The sequence below is a fragment of the Chroicocephalus ridibundus genome, chromosome 2, assembly GCF_963924245.1.
Source record: "Chroicocephalus ridibundus chromosome 2, bChrRid1.1, whole genome shotgun sequence".
NCBI classification, from domain to species: Eukaryota; Metazoa; Chordata; class Aves; order Charadriiformes; family Laridae; genus Chroicocephalus; species Chroicocephalus ridibundus.
In genome coordinates, this window is record NC_086285.1 from 115,618,258 (window position 1) to 115,634,615 (window position 16,358).

Below are 16,358 nucleotides of genomic sequence, written 5' to 3' on the forward strand. Positions count from 1 at the left end.
CATTTTAAAACTATTAAGACAATATTGATTTAGTTTGGGCTGTTGACTTGGGTAGTACCATGTGTAGTACAAAGCTTGAAGCTCACTAATCCGTGACCATCTCTGAAAACTGTATCATATATATACTTATATATGTTTGCAGAAAGTTCTTCTCAAATTTTGTCTCTTCTTTTACATTTTAGGCAGTGGCTTACAGTGCGCATAACACCTGTGTGGTGCAGGTGATACCTTTACATTGCCTGGCCTCAGTCTCTCTGTCATCACTAAACATACCTGACAAGTTAAAATTTCTCCTATACAAGTGAAATCTGTCAGCTAAGAGAAACCCGTTTGAGCCCAGCTTCAGCAAGGTTCTCAAGCAAATCTTCAAACATGAGAGTTTCAGTGGGTTCAGAGACGTTATTACAACTGAAGGCTCTGCATAAAGACCTGCTCAATTTGATCCTTTAGAGATTCAGCTTTGAAAGCTCCCTAAGGACATCTTACATGGAAAAATCAATCCAGTTTACTTGTTACAATTAAATATACTCTGTCAATTTTATGCTCTCAAGGAAAATCTGAAATGGTTATGATGTAGTCAATATTGTGGTAAAATTTAAGCTTCTTTCAAAAGAGATCCTGTCAACTGGAAATCTATGTATTTCTGAAATGATTTAAAAATAATTTCTGGTTCTGTACCTCTTTCTTGATTCCACCACGAATCTGATGGTTTTATCATCACAATTTCCTGCTTTAAACATATTTTTCTCCCCCTTCTGACACAAAACCCTGCACAACCAATAAAGAAAAATTATTTAAAGACCAACTGTACAGAAAGAACTGGAAAGTCAGTTTTAGACTTACGAAGAAATACACTAAAGATGGTTATATACCTCAGGGGAAAGGCAGACCCTCAAAGCCAGCTATACACAAAGTAGTGCTGTCATTGGAGTACTAATGGAATGTGTGTCTATTCTGACGTTAATTTGAGACTCTGAACCAGCATCAGAATTTAGTTCATCTTGAAAACACGCCTAACAAAAGGCGGGCTGCAGCCTTCATCAATTTGACTGCTTTTGAGGTTAAGGAATTCCCAGAAATAAATTTGTCTTGTGTATAGAGGCTGTTCCTGTCCTCTTAGTGGTTATATTGAAGAACTTCAATCCAAAGCTTGATGCTTTAACTAAGATGTGCATCCTGTTTCCAAAGGCGTTCCTTTTCTAGCCTATGAGAAGTGGGACATCAGGCTCTCTTGATTGGATTGGTCTCTTCCAGCTTTATAAACATGAGTTTGTAATTTTTGCAGGTTATTTTTGCTCTGAAAATTCCTACTTGCTTTTTATGACAACTAGTGCCCAATAGTTAGCTGTGGTTTGTGTAAAGGTGTTTGGATGAGCATTAAGAGAGTAAAATAACTTAGGAATTTTCAACGCATCGAACGTACCAATCGTACTTCAGTATAGTCTGAGGTTAGTATCAAAGCACACTTAGCCATGCATTTTTTTCTCTGTTTTAATATGCTTTTCAGTAGAAGTTTGATTGGAGCTGTTAACTTCATTTACACGAAATTTTTGTACTTAATCTGGCTTGTCCTTATGAATTGTTCACATGAAAAAAACAGAATAAAATAGGCTAGACCTTTAAGTGATGAGAAACAAAACTTGAAATAGTGAGATGACTCATAGGGCTCAAATATAGAGCACAGAGGAAAGCCATTTATTTCTATTAGTCTCAGTAAGTAGTACTGGAGAACTAAGAAGGGAAAAACATATATATCATTTTCCTTACCAGAGAAAGAAAATGGCTTGGAAATAAGTATTTTCAGTTTATATAATTTAAAATATTCATATATTTAAATATGCGGTGATTCGCCGTTGCAATTTTGTCCGCCACGGGTCGGATGCTGGTGGGGAAGCACCATGCGTACGGCTGGGTGGTTGGTCGGTCAAGTTTTCTCACCATTCTTCTCCTCCCCTTTTCCAGATAGAGGCAGCAGGACTCCCTAGTGCTTACGTGCTGTGAGAAAAGGTTGCAGAAGGATGAGACTGGGGGAGAGGGGAGCTTGCAGGGAGTCAGTAGATTTACTGAGGCAATCACATGTAATTAGTCTTTCTATCTTTCTGTAAAAGAACTGAAAAAACTCTTCATGCGTTGTGCAGGGAGAGTAAAACATGTGAGATGGCACCACAAATGCAGCATTATGCAATCTAAATATTCATTTTTTGTGCTCTTTTTATTGCAAGGAGGAGAGGTGGTACCATATGAAAACTTTGCCACGGACCATTGATATAAAGCCTCTCAATATTTCTGTGATTTTAAATGAAGGCGTAGCTGCTTGCCATGTTAATAATGTTATCTTGTTTTAGGCTAGTAGTTTTAACTGCTACACTTTGATTGTGTTTCAGAACAGTCAAGCATCAAATATTGGAACTGACATCTGGATTAAAGAGTGTGCAAAACATCTCTTCCCTCTTTTAACTATTGAAACAAACTAAAATGGAAAACTGACTAAAGGAGGTGAGTCCTTTATTCTAACTCTCTGATTATTCTCCTTGATCTGTCTCTGCATCACTTCTATTCATTTGTCTCCAGATTTGCTTGTAAAAGGCAGGAAGCCAAATGACTGCGAATTCTGAACTGCTTTAGTGGAAATGAAGGTAGCCTATAGCTTGCTATTTTGGCTTAGAAAATGATATGTATGTTAACCCATTTTTGTACTTACCTAGGTCTACAGGCTGCAGTCTTAATGTCAGGTGTCTTTGAACATTGTGGTGAACTATTTTCAGAAGCGTGGCATGAGCATAAAAATGTAGCATATAAACTTAAATGTTGAGTAGACCCCTATAGGATAGATGTGCCATAGCTGTGGAGCAAGTGTAGGGAGTATGAGAGGAAAGGATTGATTTGGCCTGGAGGAGTGTAACAAATGAGAGATCAGAGCCACAAATGAAGTACAGAAGATAGTATGGGGGAGCGGTTGCAGCATCTTGGAAGCAACAGTGAAATGGTGTGCAGGAGGTATGGTCGGGAAGGAATGTCCTTTTCCACAGGGCTGCTCTTTTTTTTTTTCTTTTTTTTTTCTTTTTTTTTTTTTTAAATAACACTAAGAGCTGCAAAAAACCAGGACCTCGCTGATCTGGTAGACAACTGATCTGGTAGACTTACTGAAGATAGCAACTCTGGCCTATTGAACACAAATTGAATAGCAGTGAAAAGTCTACATATAGTGAACTACGGGTATTTCACAAAGCTAATCATATTGAGACAAATTAAAATCAATAGTTCCATATCCTGTTTCTTTATTAACACATGACAGACTTGAACATACATGCACTAAGAACAGGGAGAGTATTTTCGATTTGTATTTCTTTTTAAAATGGCGGTCATGGTGCTTATAATTTGACATGATTTTAAAAATAACTCTTAGAACTGTTATATTCAACTGGTTACAGTTCAGTAACAAGCAATGTAATTATGATGTTTAATTAATTAATTAATTTTATAAGTGGTTATGGCTGTATCAGGATTTGTTAGGTGTGATACTGTACTTCAACTTGTAAATTTCCCTGAGTGGAGCATAAGTTTAAGATATTGAGTGAAATGTTTTACATCTCTGGAATTTGTATCACTCCAGAGTGACCTTTACTCATTGTTTTCCCTTTACGTAAAAAAATTTCCATGGGTACCTCACTTGAAAAATTTGATTTCTTACAATTAGAGAGTTTTCTAATTACCCAGCAGTAACAATTGCTTTGTATTTTAGTAAACTTACTATAAGAGGAGAAAATACCAATGCTGCCCCAACATTTCCATTGCCATAAAACTGTATCAGTGATGATTTGTTATACACAATAAATATAAGTATATATGACTGTATATTACATATGTAGCATACATATATGCACTTATACATTGCAAGTATATGTTTCTAAGGTATGCATAAGTTTAAAAAAAGTGGTGCATTTTCTTCGCAGAATAGGACTTGCGATTAGGGTTTATTTTCTGACGATGTAAACTAATTGGGTCAGTTCAGCTACCTTTGCCTCAGTTTGGCCATCTGTAAAAGTCTAAAACTTCATTGAAATGGTGATATAATGTTAGCAATGATGTGATTTTCCCCAAGAGAAAGTTGAATTTCTAGCTTAGGAATTTGTTTTTCGCAGTAATTCATTTATTTATCACTTACATGTATTTATATCAATTACTATACAATGTAATACCCACAAAAAGAATCTGTCCCCTCAGTTCCCTGTGGTTTGGGTAAAATGACTGTCTCCAGCATTCCCAGTGTTCAGTTTCTTACAGCTGTGCTCAGCTTTGGCTGTTATGAGTACCTGGATTTGGGTGTGTGTCTTTTCGAAGGGTCAAGGAAGTTAAGAATGGTGCAGTAAGAACATCATTAAACCTGTGCAGTCACCTCTGCCAAAATGAGGAAATGCCAAAATACATGTTGTCAGTTCACATGCATCGTGACAGATGCTTTCCAACAACAATCTCATGTACCATTTTTCCTGCCCATAGCTTTAATTGAAGTTCTTATGAGTATTGGTTGTTTCCTTCTTTTAACGATTAAGAAGTAAACTTGTGATTTAGTTATATTATTTAAATTTGATCCTTCTTATGATGTTTTATAGAGTCCACCTATTCAGATGATCCACCCAATTTTGTATAGGGTATTTTTGTAGATACATACAGACACACACATGCCTTCCTATTAGAGCAAGCCTCTGCTTACTCACAAGAAGCAAAGGCACCGCCACTTGGAGGGCAGAATAGAGACTTTTTCCACTGAGCACTGGGAGAAGAGTTGTCACAGGGAATATTTTCAGTATAGAGGATTGCAGAAGGAATGCAGAAGGGACTGATATTTTTTTAATTGTAAATACACTAATTTGTTGGAGAATTAATTGATTGCTCACAAAAATGGAAAGCTGAGGGAACTACTGGGGCATACAGCAGCATGTATGCGACCAAAACACTGTTAAAACTACACAAAAAAATACCATTCATTTTAGAAACATCTGAATGGACAAAATGACAGGAACTCAGTACTCCTGTCGGTTCTAGATGCTTCCCAGAAGAAACACCAGTTTCTGTGAGGCTTCCTACCAGTTTCTTGCCCTTCTGTAAGGGGGACTTTTTGGTCCCAAGCAAAAAGAATACGAGGTAGGAGCATAAGAAATCTCTTAACAAAGGAATACAAAAGAAAATATTATGTAATTGAAGAAGGTGTTTTGACTAGTGATACATTTATTAAAAAGAACAGGGTGCGGTCCATTTATTTTCCTAAGGAATATATCTTCAGTGTATGTTACTCTATTATTGTGCATTTTGTTGAAGGGAAATGCAGATGGACCTTAAATATGCCATTAAATCAAGACGTATTTATCAGCAGGGAGAAGATGACTAGGCTTTGAAGAAGTCAGATAAGGAGAACCTATACGAAATGTGTTAGGGATGCAGAAGAAATTGAAATTTAATGAGACCAAACAAGAGCAATATAATTAATCCTCTACAGGGAGAACCTGTGAAGGAAATTTAAATCTTAAGGTCTTCCTGTCTTATTGGGAGATAGGATAGCGGATGCTTTGTGTGATCTAATTATGCAGCGGTCTCAGGCTCTTCAAAATATTGTTCTGTAGGGAAAAAGGGCAGAAGACATAGAGCACAAATTACCAGTTAAAAGACATGATGATCTTTGCTGCAGTACAAGAGGAAGTGTAAGGTATTTTACTAATAGTGCTGGTGTGAAGGTAACAGCTCTAATGAGAAATATTAGATGTATTGCCTCAGGTAAAGTACACCGAGAAGGCACAAAAGCTTAGATGAGGCAAAGGTAGTGTAATCAAATATAAAGAAAAAACAGCTTTTGGGTGCTAATTGAAAACTGATCGTGACTTGGTTGGGATTTTTTAAAGAAAAATTTAGGCAGGAGTTTTTATTATTGCTTGAATGGCAATTCCCTGATTGGATATACAAAGCCTATGAATCAGAGAAAAGAAACTTAAATGACAATGAGATAGGCAGGTGAATTGTCTTGTCTATTAGATAAAACAGGAAATTTCAAAGGCAAGTATGTTTTATATATTCTGCTTCCTTCTCTACTTATGGAAAAACGAAATGTCAAAATAAAAGATAGGGATAACTCTTTTAAGCAACAGTATGTGGGCAACAAGAGAGACCTGATAAGATGTAAAGAGCCAAATGCATTTTTGCACCCAGTGGCAAGTTGGAAGCCCAGGGACTATCCATAATGTTTTGGGATGAGCTGGGTACTGAAATTACTCCTGGACACTCCTTAGATTTGAATGCTGTAGTGACAACAATAATGTCTCTGATAACTGAAAAATCATGACCTGTGCAGACATAAGGAAAAATGCAGTTAGAGTATATAGGTGGGAAAAAAATATCAAAAACTGCCGATAGAGACCTGCTGAGATATAGAGTAAAATATGGTATCAAAAGTTTCATTTCCACTGATAAATAAGGAAACAACCATTGATAACTAGAAATTGTAGAGGATTATCTTAGGATAATAAAAAGTTGTGATGAATTTGGTTACATGAGTTAAATGTGTAACTGGAGAAAAAAAAAATAAAGAGGAAGGTTGATATTCAATATAGCTAAGGCCGTAATTTTTTTTGTATCAGACTGAACAAAATTTCACTTTGTCACATCTAGCAGAAATAAATAACAATTCCTCACAGCTATAATCATTTTTGTATCAAAATTTATTTCAGAAATGCACTTTTGATCTCCTGCCTTTTGACAGTTGGTGTCATCCAAATATTTACTGACTCAATTCTAGAAGGAGGTGTGGTCCTTCCTATGCCACCTAGAGTGATTTGTTTCTTAGTTTCTTCGTTGTTTGTTTTTTGGGTTTTTTTTTTTTCTTTTGGAAGATGTGAAAATGCTATAGGAAATTGTCCTAGAGTGCCAGAAGGCTGTTTTTAAAAGCTGACCATAATTCTGTAAAAATAAAGAGAGAAATTTTGTAACATTCAGATCAATTATTTTATTACACTGTCTTTAAAGCACAACTGCATTACACCTGCGGGATTTAATCAGAGTGTAGTAAGGAAATGTGCCTATTTATCCTTTTATATATAAACTATGTCAAAATTCTTATATAAACTATATCTTTCATTTAATTTTTAAATCATTATGGTTTATTTTAAATTTTTTTTTTATATTCTGATTTTTCTTTTCTTACAGTGAAAGTCACAGCCAAAATAGACCTGCTTGTGAGTGCATGACTGTCGAGTGGCAGCCCTGCAGCCAAGGGACATAGTATTAACGATAGAGATAGAGACCTCTTGTAAGGTCTCTAAAGCCTCAGAAGAGGTCATCTCTAGCTCAGGAAAAAACAGAATTAGTTAGTCTTTTTATGCTTTTCTACACTCTTCTTTAGGCATTGACTTCCACCGTTGTTTATGACAGTGGCTCAATGGGCCTTTGAATTCACCCAGCACGGCTGTTTTTGTAAGTGCGCACTATTGAAAGTGGATGCCTGCAAGAAGCTTGCATGGTGGGTCAAAAGTAGTAACACCATTAACTCTGAGAAATGGAATATTTCTTGGATTCCCATCATTCTCTTCCCAGTAAATAATTTCAAATTGAGCACCGTGGTAAATCCTATTTACTCCCGTGGTACAAAATCATATGCCTGAAATAATTCACCTGTCTTAGAAACAAAGTGATCTATGGAACTGGCACTGATTTTAGGCTGCTGATGTAGGGAGAGATGTCTGTCTTAGGTTTGCATTGCACATCAGCAGGCATAGGCATAATGATAAATATCTCACCAGCTCCTGATGTTTTCATGGAATCAGGGGCTCCAGGTGTATCCTCACACTGGAAAGAGTATAGGAAGCACATCTGTCCTAATATGGCCCGTCTTCATATGCTTATGTGATTATAACAACTAAAGCAATAACATCATAAAAAATCTGATTCAGATAATCTTTATAGTTCAATGTAGCAGGGATGGAACCTGCATTGTGGTACATTTGTCCTTACTGAATAGTGAAAGTCTGGCCAAGATACATTAGTAACTTCTTCCAACTCCTTGTGTAATACAAAATGATGTTCTGAAAGCCTTACTTTATATTAAATTCTCTCTGACATACGGTTATTATTTTAAGCCCTTTCTGCAATCCTTTTTATTTCTATTGGATATTTTCTACTTCTCTTTTGTTTTGTTGCCCTTTCCTGCCAGCTCTTTTAGCTTCTTTCTATGTGCTGCAGGCACAGTTTAAAAAGCTGGATAATGATTTGGGGAAGGGGCAGGACAGCAGTGGGTCACAGGAGGGACATGGCAAAGAATTATGGTTTCAGGACTTGAATGCTCAAGAGAGACCACAGTCATGTGGTGTTCAGTCATGACTGTATTCTCAAGTCCAAAGATAAAAAACCAAGGAAAACAGTTTACTAAAAGTATCATTCATCAAGAACAAAAAGTATAATCATGTATATTTCTGAATCTTTCTGAATTATGTTTGCTCTTAAAGCACGAATTTATGTGAGCACATTGGTCAAGTTTAAGTAGGCTAGAAATTTCCTGCAAATACTCATCTTAATGTTTTTATTTTAAAAGTGGGAAGAAACATTTTAGTGTTACAAAATCAGCAAAATGAAATAATTTGCACGTGGGTTTTATAAGCTGTCTAGGAAGTTCTTTCAACAACTAAAATTCAGATTTTGCAAATCCTGGAAATCAGGAAAATTTCAAGGATTAGAAGAAAATATGAATCATCAAAAGTGAAGTCTGGAAATAGTTTAAAAATTGGTGAAGTAATAGATACCAAGGATGGTGAGTTGCTTAAATGTTTTGGGTGAGTTTGTATAAAAAGTATCATTCCATATGTCCTATATCAATATAGACAAATATTATGGTTAAGAATAGGCAGTACAAGAATAAAGGAGTACAAAATGGGGATGTGGTCCCATAAATCAAAATTCTGAGAAGGTTTTTGAGGGCGTGCTACGTTACCAGCTGTAACAGGATTCTGCAGGTGGAAAATTAATGCACTACTCAGGCTTACTAATATGGGAGGGTCACTTTTCTATTCCAAATATGGCCAGTCCAGGACATACTTCATCAAGGTACTCATGTTTGAAAAAGTTGTTGAATACCGGAGAGGAGGACTTTGAGAGAGAGGACTTCGGGAGATGCCACAAGATTAGGTCAAATGAGACTATGGTCAATGGTTTGGTTCAGTGTCTGGGGGATAGGGACGGGACAACACTCAGAAAACTATTTTCTCACTGTGGAAGGCAAGAAAGTACGGAACTTCTGAGGCTCACAAGCAATGACAAAAAAGATCCAGTAAAGGAAGTTAAACCTAGAAGTGGAAACAAAGTGCATATTTTTAAGCAGAAGTAAATACACATTGGAACAATTTACCAAGCAGTGTGGTGGATTCTTGTAACTTAAAAGATTTCATTGGAATTAAGGCTGGGATTGCCGAAGCAATTTAGGGAATTAGATGCTCAAACATCCTTGAAATGCGCTCATTAAATTCAGCAAGATCTCTTGGGTTCCTCTAGAAATGCAGCAAAGCTAAAAGCAGTATGCTGCTTCTGATTCACAAATAAGGCTTGATCGAAGGCGCTGTGGAGTCGTATGCGATGGTCTCTGATATGCTACACAGCAGGTTAGACTGTGTTGTCCCAGTGGCCTCCCTCATTCACAGTCAGTGTGTTTGTTTATTTGTACCTGAGAATAGCTAAAATATGGTCTGACCTAATAGGAGCTACTTGAGATTGCTGTTGAAGTACTTACACACCATCCATTTAACAAGATGACTGTGGTTCACTCGTGTTACAGTAGTAGGATGCTATTTCACCTCCATTCTTCGGCTGCTGGTAGGGAAAAGAGGGAAAGACGACCAGGCCTGTGTATGTGGGTGGCGTGGAGCGGCTGAGCAACATCTTTGTTTCTGTCAGGCTTTCAGCAGCTGATTTGATTGCCAAAGCAGAAATGGTCAGTCGTGTTTCAGGACCTCCTCTGTGATCTGAGTGTTTTGAACAGAGGAGGTCCCCAAATATGACTAGATAGATATATTAACTAAGCATTTATTGGTTTTCTGTAATATTGCCTACATAAAGAATTCACTTCAGACCATTGTCTCTCACCGGGAAAACTTTGATCTTGAATGAGTGAGTCTGGTTGGCTCAATTTTTACCTCTGCAAGAGTTACATTGAATTAGAGGCTACATAGACATATTAAACATCCAGTCACGCACCACTACATGCAGCAATTTTGCTGTCACTGGACACTGCATCCCTTACTGTAGAAATGATCCATTTTATTTCTTGTTTACACTTCACTGCGTAGGCTAAAAACCACCCGTCCTGTAAACCAGATCCAGTACTATTTTCAAGCCAATTTCCTAGTATTACTTTTCAGAGATACGCATCTGAAATAGGATGGTCATGGAGAACAAAGTAAAGCTCACCTACGGGTGAGGAAGCTCACTGTATCCCTTGAATCAGAGCTGGATTCTGTCCTGAGTTTTGTGAGGCTCTAGAAATCCAAGTTCTGCCCGATAAACACTAAGTCTAGAGCAGTAACCTAGAATATTGAGGTTTTAGGGTTTTTCTTGACCTTTTTATTATTTTTTTTTTGCAAGAATGCACAGATTAACAGCATGGAAGCAATTAACATAGAAAACGAATAGTCTGCTTGTGGTTATTAACATTTAATGAAATTATAACTTGTGTGTGCATCTCAACAGTTTTTTAGATTTATTTTTTGTTGTATAAGAAAGCAGGCTTTTTTCATCCCAGTCTTAAAACCTCAGGTTATAAATGCTTTAATTTGTATAAAAGTAAATTGAGTTGAATATAAAGTAAAAAGAGAAATAAGTTCTTATGCAGTGGTTGATGGATGTTTTGGAAATCTGTTTATCAAAACATCAGTGTGACAGTAAGGTTATGGTATTAGGTTTTTGGGGCTGTGTCAGCATATAAAAGCTATTTGTCATCTTTATGAACTATACATCATTGTCACAATAAAAATTATACTGATGAGATTGCTGCATTTCTCATTCTCATCATGTAGATCTTCCATGTAAACTATCAAGTCCAATAAGGAGATGAAGCAATATGTATTTCAGACAAATTATTGATGACAACTGCTGTGTGTTTTCTTTGCGCAGCTTATAAAAGTTCAAACTAAAAAGCAGCTATTGTGATGTTCAAAAACTGGAAAAGGAATTAACTGTAAGCCAATTTTAAAATATATTACATTTTCAAGATCAAGACATTCCAGCCAGGTACTTGAGATGAAGGTGCCCAGTGTTGACTGGTTTATGTTAGTGACTGACAAAATGAAAGGGCAGATGTTAGCAGTTTGGGATTTTTTGTTTTCCGTAAATGAGTGAGTAATAACATAACGTAAGGGAGCCAAAAAGTAATATATATCCTTGGTAACTTCAATAACTTTATAATGCAGTTATTCAAATTATATACTCTAATTTGCTCCCATGCCTCAGAGCAGTGTCATGTCTTCCTGTCAGGCTGTTGTGATTTTAGCTTCAGAGAACTGCATGAAGATGCCTTCTGGTCTGGAGGGTGCACTGCTTCCTCGTCGATAGACCTTGTTAAAATTATGTTTTTGAACACAGTAAAAATTGAGTTGTGCTGCTTTATGATAAATTAAGTTCACTTCTTCATTTGGCCAAATGACTCTGAGAAGTGCTTGCACAGAGCAAGTCATGTAATTATTATATTTTTATATATTATATTATATGTTTCTTTACATTTCATTATATATATGGTTTTATGCATATACATATCTCTCTCTCTAGTTTCCTAATGCATTTTGTAACAATAAAAAATCAATGTAATTTTTTTCCTTCTTTCTATATGATTTGAAAATATAAGTCAAAAAGTGTGTTCAAGGAGATGAGGCAGCCTAGCTGTCCCAGGAGGTACAAGTTGGACTGATTAGGTCAAAACATATTTTCTTTAATATATGATGTGGAATCTGTCCAAAAGCAAAATAATACTAGGCAGAACTGAAGGCAGTCAGTATGACATCAAGAAAGAACTAACACCACTGGGTTGAAATATGACTAAGTAACTATAGAGCTGCTTAGATTTAATATCAGGAGCAATCCAATATGAGAGAGATACTTCCAAGCAACTTTGTAGGAGACGCTGCTATTTTAATTCACCAGAAGTAACTGAGCTATGATGCTAAAACCTGCACCTCTGTGCAAATGCTATTGAATGGTTGCAGAATCATTCTTTTTCAGTGGAAATTTGCAACAAGATTGAACCTTGTCCTGCAGCAAGATTTCTGATCTGGCATTGACTCTTTGATACTTGGTGACACCAGTCAGATTTCTTAAAGTATCAAGAGAAGAGCTAGTGTCTTAGAGCAACAATAAGCAAAGAAGCACGTGCTGCGGGGAAGGCATGACAGAACCAGATATAACATGGCATAGTTTTAGAAATGACCTTATTTGACGGAGCATCTGGTTTAGGGTTAGACAAATACCTTGAGACTGTTTGTGTAATGAATTGATCTCTTGTTGAGATATCAATAGCCTGAGTATCTGAGAAAACAGAAAATAATTGGTGTGTCCTGATATCCTTCTACTACAAGAATTTATTCTTCCTGTGCTGCCTGACTGTTGTAGCCTTCAACAACGTGGTAGGTTTTTTATTTTCAATTACTAATCTTTACTGAACACGATGCTATTGTAAGATTGTGTTCTTGTAGCATGTCTTCTCTGAGTAATTGGTTAGCCATCAGGGAACAAGAAAAAATTTAATACCAATACTTTTTCGCTCTTAAATTTTAAATCAAATGTTTATTATATTAAGTAGCTGTCATTATATGTACAGCTCTGTACAGCCATTTTATTTTATTTATTTTCTCAGTGGCTTCTTCATATTTAAATAAATTAATCATAAAGAACTAAAAGAAAATCCTTTTCTTCCTCTTCCTAAAATGTTAGATTAATTACTTTCTGGAAATGTATACCTGGTATAAATTGAATTGTCTGGTTTCAGCTTAGATTAGGTACTTGATTTGTAATTAAAATCCAAATAGTAAAACAAATTGAGAATGACAAATTCAGTTTATTGAATCAGTAGATCAGTTCTTTCCTGTATTACAGCTGTTCTGTCTCCAATGCAGTTACATTTGATTTACTAATTATATGCAAAATATCATTATGTTGTGGTTCTTCATAACAATTTTGATACTTCCTCAGAGATCCTTCTAGGCTGGAATGATTGAAAAGGATTGGTGGAATAATTTCTATCGTTATAATTACTGATAGTTTGTGCTGCTACACAGTCTGTCAGACTATGTTTATTTCATATATGTTTGAGAAATGAAAATCTATTTTCTGTGAAGGAATTTTGAATAAATTTAATGCTTTGCTTTTTTTACAGAGATATGGTATAGTGTTCTTTTTTAACTTTACAAAATGAAGTGCCTTCCATAGAGGAGCTGGACCTCTGTGCAAAAGGAGGAAAAAATTCTGACTTTGAAATATTACTAGTTTTGGTATATCCTTCTAAATGCATATTAGCTGATGCTCTTATTCAAAGTTATAGCGGAACTTAAACGAAGGAAGATTATGAGGCATGAAAGCTATGTTGTCTTCTTTCAGGGAAACAGAATGCAAATTTGTGGCATATTTTTCAAACTTGAATTATTTATATATCAAACATTACTCTAGCAAATCCTGATTAAACTTATGTGAATTCTCTTAATCTCTTCAACAGTTTGCCCTGCAGTTTTTGGTAATCTTCCTGACCCCCAAAAATCTGTTAAAGCTGTGACTTTCATATGCCAGTCTAAATAAATATTATTCACGTCCCCAAATCTCTCTAGCTACATCGATATATATTTATTTTTTAATCATAAAAAATATCTACCTCTTTAGAGCTAGGAAAACAAGGCATTATTTCTGTGCAGAACCTATTTAATTTGTTAATTGTACTTTGCTGGTTTGGTCATCATGATAGTACCTGGTATCCTGACACATATTAAGCAGTTAGTTTTCTCCATATTCCTCTAGTGTGAGGGGTGATCTGAGGGTCCTGGAAGTGGAGGGATTTCCGAGAGGAGATGTACAGTTTATGGCAATTTCAGAAGGCAGGTAGGTGTCTCAGGAAGGCAGTTTTGTTATGGACGGCAGCCAGTGCTTGAGTCATCAATGTCTCTTTGCTATCGGGGAAGATGGAGTCCGCGGTGTTCAAAACACCTCTGGGAACTGGGCTTGGCCTTGCACTGGTCACTCTCTAGGGAACAGGGACAACTCAGTGGGCTACTAACAGCCTTTGATTATTCCCACTGATGCCCTTAAGTTCAGGTGTATGACAAGACCCAGCAGTGTTTCTCCTATCTCTGATTTCTGTTGGCACGCTTGTCTCCCGTGCTGTTACTGTGGGCTCGCGGTTGAGGAAGTCTTTTATTTAATAAAGCCAAAGAGAGCTTGTTCTACAGTGAGTGGGATTCTCTGGGAAATAAATCTATTGCCAAACGCCATTAATTCTCACCTGCCATCGTCACTTAACCTACAAATAGCTTTTGTCAATGCTAATGTTGTAATTTTTGTTTTCAGCTTTGATAGCTGAACGTCTGCTTGGGGGTATAACGTAAAGGCTGGGAGAGGTGTGTACTCACTGAGAAGGCTGTTGCCTCAGGAACTATTTTCCTTTGGTCAGTCAAGGATCATCTATTTATCTAAGGATGAATGAGTGTTAAATTGGGCTAGAAAAATCAGCAATGTAATTGATGAATGTTATTGCTTAGCATAGCATAGTGTTATTTATTTCGCAATTTAAATTACATACAGCTACCCAGAGATTGTAGTTGTTTGGAATATAATAAACACATCTATAAATAAACATTTCTCTTCAATGCTTAGCTTTTCTTACAAATGAATTATTTTTTTGTTAAAACATGATGGTACTACCTATTACATCAATTCTGACATGATCATTTAATATCAGTCACAAGTTTATTTTGCTGTGTTATGGATGCTCTTTTATAAGTTTTGTGGTTTACTTTTCATTCTCAATTCTCATTCTCAAATGCTTCCCCCAAGTGGCGTTAGTCAGGGTGCTCTGGATGAGTACACCTCACCTGAGGTGACCAGTCTGAAGTTCCTTGGTTAGTCTAATATAGTTATCTAGTTGGTCTGTCTTTAGGCAGTGGAAGTAGCATCAACAAAGAATGTTTTTGACCAAATCCCTAAATGATGAGGACAGATTACCCTCTTCCCCTGCCTCAAGATGTGCCGCTCTCTCTACAGCTCTGGAGGAACCACTGGCAAAGAGCTGAGGCTAGGTGACTGATTTTTAAAAAGATGAATTCGCACTGGAATGAATCACTGTTATTTAATAATAGACAATTTTTGCAGAGCAGCCAAAAGGAAAACATTTGGTTAAGCCCAAAATTTATTTCTGATTGTGTGTGGCTTTCCAATATGAGTTGCAATATATAATTTTGTGATCCATGTATTCTTGAATGAATAAAGAGCTACAACAGCACAAGAAACCACCTGAAAGTGGTCCTGCTCAGTAAGAGAAATCTGTCTTTCATTCCCTTTGATTGTTCTCAAAACACAAGTTAAAAAGAAAAATCAGACCTGCAGAATCTGTATTTTATGCCCTGGATGTTCTGTGGAATAGAAATTTTATTAAGAATGTATTAATTTTTTTCAAGTCAGTCACATTTCTCAAAACTTTTTTAGTCCATATGAAGTACTAGAAGGCTTGTACTGTAGTATCTGATGTACATTTGTGAACCCTGGTTTGTGACATTAAATGCCAACATCTAGTATTCTTCAAATGTCTTCTTTCACCTTTGTGTGGTTTAAGCAACAGGGTTTTTCTCCAGTGAGGTATCTCCCCTGTGTATTTTTTTCTGCTTTTGAGAAGGGGAAAATGTTTGGTAGGCATTTTATTTATGTACTTTCCCCTTGGCCTGAAAGTCTCTAAAATGCTTGCCAGTTCTGCATGCTTTCTCCTTTCTGTCCTGCTTTTTTAGGAGTTAAAGAGTATGGACCAAGTGCCCCCAGCCCTTTCTGTTCGCAGGAGAGCCTCCTTGAACGGCTTGTGTCTTGCAGCAAACGCTTTTTTCTACTTGCTTTTTGCTTCATCCCCGTAGGAATGATTCTTCCCCTTGAAAAGGATTGTCTGGGTTTCGAAATTTGTCCTGTAGACAGACCTAACGGCAAGAAAGTCACCTGGCCTGGATTATAGGGAAAGGAGAAATGGGTTTGCAGAAGACCAGAGCATTTGCCGTCACTTCAGCCTGTTACGTAACGGAATTCAGGGTCGCCTTTATGCGTGAGAACAGATTTTAAATGGAAACTTAAGTTTCCTGTTTAGCAAGAGAAAGTCT

General features: G+C 36.6%; 1 protein-coding gene across 3 annotated transcripts in view; it reads left to right on the forward strand.

Annotated features, from left to right (window-relative positions):
* The window catches only part of DLGAP1 (DLG associated protein 1), a 423,778-nt gene that overhangs the window by 156,637 nt on the left and 250,783 nt on the right, over nucleotides 1-16,358 (forward strand). For all 3 annotated transcript variants that reach the window (XM_063326618.1, XM_063326617.1, XM_063326619.1), the window contains one exon: nucleotides 2,385-2,496. The gene's annotated coding sequence lies outside the window, so the exon portion shown is untranslated. The remainder of the gene's footprint in view (nucleotides 1-2,384; nucleotides 2,497-16,358) is intronic.